Source organism: Lissotriton vulgaris, chromosome 11 (assembly GCF_964263255.1).
Source record: "Lissotriton vulgaris chromosome 11, aLisVul1.2, whole genome shotgun sequence".
Classification (NCBI taxonomy): domain Eukaryota; kingdom Metazoa; phylum Chordata; class Amphibia; order Caudata; family Salamandridae; genus Lissotriton; species Lissotriton vulgaris.
In genome coordinates, this window is record NC_141699.1 from 958,047,461 (window position 1) to 958,051,869 (window position 4,409).

The 4,409-nt window shown below is 42.7% G+C and overlaps 1 pseudogene; it reads left to right on the forward strand.

Annotated features, from left to right (window-relative positions):
- The first annotated feature begins 210 nt into the window (after positions 1 to 210).
- On the forward strand, positions 211 to 3,297 carry LOC147683752 (uncharacterized; annotated as a pseudogene).
- The last annotated feature ends 1,112 nt before the right edge of the window (positions 3,298 to 4,409 follow it).

Here is a 4,409-nt window from a genome sequence, read left to right on the forward strand (position 1 = left end):
AAGTGAGACATTTATTTTTATTAACAGGATAAAGTGTATTTGAAGTCTGTTCTCCTTCCCCAAATTCTGACTATGTCTAAGTCCAAAATTGATAAGACCGCATCTGGGTTGGGTACTATGGACAACTATCTGGTAAAAAAGGTGAATCAAATTAATAGCGAACGTAGGGCCTCGCTAGGCCGAGGGAGTCACCTGGTGTCAGACGAAGATATGCCGTCCCCTGTTGCAGACTCAGCTGTTGCTGATATCCCTGATGTGGGCAATATCCCTGATGTGGGCAATAGGTCTGTCATAGTGGCTGAAGCGCAGGTCCACGCTGAGTCCCAGGAAAATTTACTGGATATATCTATTGAGGCATTAGAACAGCCATTGCCTACCCCTAGACCAGTGAGATCTTGCATAAAGACGCAGACCAAACGCGGGGGGAAGTATGGTAAAAAAAAAAAAAGAGTAGAAATAGCGCAATCAGTTCCGAATAGCCATACTAGTGGAACTGATTTACATGACGGTAAAAATGCAGTTGCCCTAAATATAAATCCGGACCAATTTGCCCTATTGATTAGCACCTTTGAAGCAAAAATAGAGGCAAAGATAGTAGAGTTAATGAAACCCCTGACATCTAAATTGGATACTGTGGCCCTAGAAGTTGATAGACTAGGTGGATTGATAGCAACACACCTGGCCTCGGTCTCAGCCGCTAGACTTAAGGCTGTGGACAAGGGCCATAATGGAGATGGGCAGGGCACTGGCAAAATGAATTCACAGCAAACTAGCCAGCAAATAACTGTAACTGAACCTGCCCCACTTGATCTTGCAACTCCAATCAGTCAGAATAAACAGGCTATAGTTCCAGAGGGAAACCCGGACATTAGACAAGTAAAGAAAAGTCGCTATATCAACCTTCCTTCAGACTGTGCACCTTATGCGGTTGTCCTAACAAATGTCCCGCCCACTGAATATCAATCTGCTCAGTTATATGAGGAATCCCATGATTCATTAAAAAACAAAACGGTATCATGGTTGAATAATAAATGTGGCTTCCCAATCGCATACTCTGATCAAATTTTGTCAACTAGAAGGGTGAACTGGATAGGCCCGTCCAGAAAAACATCTAGTGGGGATTGTATTATTGTCAACTTTAAACATCCCCAACACGTGGCAACAGTTTTATTAAGAGCAGCCTCCTTAGTTTACAATTTGAACAGTGTATGTGTACACTTGGTTATTTTTATACCCATCTAATCAAAGCCCCTCCTAACCCTAGGAAAATTAGACCATTTATTCCAATTCAGCCCCCGGTTCCTGAAGCAACATATCTGTACAATGTTGATAGTCATTGTATGAATGGGTTCAATGTTGTAACGCAGAACAGATTTGATTCACTCTCAGGCCTGGAGGCGTGCGACTGACGTGAGGAATCCGAGGGACAGGAGATTGGCTGAAGTGGGACATATAGAAAACGCATTAGTAAAACCGAGTGGAAACAATGTAATTTCCTGGAACATTGCTGGATTGGGTGCCAAGTTGGAGGATTGCAATTGGACTAGGTATATCAAGCAGTTTCAGATCATCTGTCTGCAGGAGACTTGGTCGGTTGAATGTGACTATTTTCTTGAAGGATACAAGGCATTTTATGTCCCTGCAATAGCAACAACTAGGGGAAGACCAAAGGGGGGAATGGTCACGTTCATTTCTGTTGTGTTATCTTGTAAAATTTGCAGAGTCTTAACAAGCAATTCTGGTATTATTGGTTTAATTTTAACGGGAGAAAACTGTATGGCTGGAATGGTCAATTTTTATAATGCTGTCAACTCATGCTCAGTTATTAGTCAGATATCAGCACTGAATGTCTTCATTAGTAATTCAATGAGGGATTGCATCCATAATCTTATGATTATGGGTGATTATAATGTTCACCCTTGTGGTGATCCCCTTCTGAAAAGTATCTCGGATTTGCATTGTTCACGTTCCAAGGGTATGCATTTGGAACACACGACACAGGGGGAATTTTTTAATGACCTATTGAATGATCTGGATCTATCGCTGACCATGGCACTGACGGATCCTACCAGGTGTTTTGAGATCCCGACTTTCAAGGGCCATGGTAGGTGAACTTTTATTGATTACGTATTAGTAACATCCTCAGTGCAGTCCTTTGTAGACTCTTTCGCTATTGAAGACAGTGAAATCAGTGATCACAACCCACTCACTGTACATCTGAGGGGTCCTTGAATAGCTAATGAACGCTCAAATCTTATCTCCGGTAGGGTGAGCACAACTGATGGGAGACGTCGTCTTAGATGGGCTAAGATCACCCCAGACTTATTGTACAAAGATATTAAAGCCATTTGCCCAGATGAAATTATGGTTTGCATGCAAGAAGGGACACAGCCGAGGAAGGTTCTTACAGCCTTCCAAAGTATATCGGACAAGGTAACAGAGCTGTTGTTGGTTCCAGCAAAGAAACTAGAGACTGTTGGTCCAAAGTGGTTCAACCGAGATTGCTCTAAAGCAGCTAAAAACATAAGGTTGGCACTAGCAGCGAACCCCAGAATAAAGCCGACAATTGTACCGTAAAGATTATAAATCCACCATTGTTAAACATAAGGAATACCTAAGAGAGGAGGCATTGAGAGATTCTTGACCCTACTACTTTAAGGTGCAGCTCCAGATTTTGGGCAGTAATGAAGAAACCTTTCCTGGTCCAGGTACCGGGTGACGGTCTGGAATGCTACATATCAAAGGAGGAGTGGGAAGGACACTTTAAGCAATTATACTGCTGCATGATGGACGACATGCCCAACCCTGCCCCTTGTAATAATGGTCAAATGATTCGTTTTGATAGAGGGAGGTTACTGAGGGTCTAACAGCTGGGAAAGCGCCCGGTCCCGATGGGATTCCTCCAGACTTATTCAAGTCTGAACCAAGCTTTTGGGCACCTATATTAGAGTCTGTTTTTAACGCTGCAGTGAAATATGGCTGTCCACAATCATGGGGTGTCTCCACGATTGTCCCGGTTTTTAAGAAGGGGGACAAGGGCAGCCCACATTGTTATAGGCCTATTTCATTAATAGACTCTATGGTTAAAATTGTAGGAAGAATCCTACTACAGAGACTTTCTGACTGGGCGTTGGAAAATAATATTATGTCCATCTTGGCAGTATGGTTTTTGTAGTGGCCGTTCAACTGTAACCCAGTGTCTTAACCTTTTTCTAATATTAAGTAAGTACACTGTGGCTCAAAGGGGCACCATCCACCTCGCCTTCATGGACTTGTCCTCAGCTTTCGACTGTGTAAACAGGGGAAAGCTCTGGCAGTCCATGAGGGAGAAGGGTGTAGATGGTGGTATTGTCAACTTTACATAGTAACACTCGAGCAAATGTGAGATATTCCCAAGATCTGAGCACAACAAATAACTTTGACATCAGAAAGGGTGTTCGTCAAGGTTGTATCTTGGCCCCCTTCCTTTTTAATTTTTATATTAATGATCTAGATAGTGTGTTACAGAATGTACCGGCTGATTGCCCCAGAGTCGGCAGGCGGGGAATTCCTGTACTTTTATACGCAGATGATGCGGTTTTAATTTCTAGAACCGAGAGGGGTCTGCAAGCTTTATTAAATGCATTTAAACTGTTCATGGCGGATAGAGACCTTATGGTCAACAATTCGAAATCTTTTGTCATCCAAGAAGGAACTTTTTATTTAAAATTGATGATGTAGTAATCCCCATTTCAAAAACATTTTCGTATCTTGGGGTCCTTTTTTATTCTAAACTTAACTGGGGTCCTCATCTTGCAAAAAAGAAGGGGGAACTGGTTAGGGTTAATGCCTCCATTTTTTATTTTGCATTGAAACTGGGGAAAAACCTACCAGTGCTATGTTGAAACTTTATAATGCAAAATCGGTGGCAACTGCCACATACAGCAGTGAAATTTGGGGGTATGCAGCCGGTGAGCAGCTACAGATTGCTGAAAACTTTTTCCTGAAGCGTATTCTGTGCGTTCCTACAGTTACGCCTAATCTTGCAGTACAAGAAGAGTTAGGGACGCAATACTTAAGTGACATCTCCTTACGCCCGTTGACCTGTTGGTTAAAACTGTGGCTGAACCAGGATATACCACTGACACATTTGATTGTGAGGGACTATATGATCCAGGACAAGGCAATGGGCTCCCCTTGGTTAAAATATGTAAAATCTAGTTTTCCCAGACTTGGTCGTTTGGAACTGTTTGACCACCCAAGTCAGATTGTAAAGGGGGATCTGGAGGTAATTAAACGGGACTTCCTTCTGGATAGGAAGATCCAGAGGGAAGAAGTAGAGCTCCGGAAACAAAGTGTGAGAAAATGTATCATGCTAAAAACATGTGAAACTGCAGAGCCGTACCTGTTGGGCTCACTGACTTCTCATG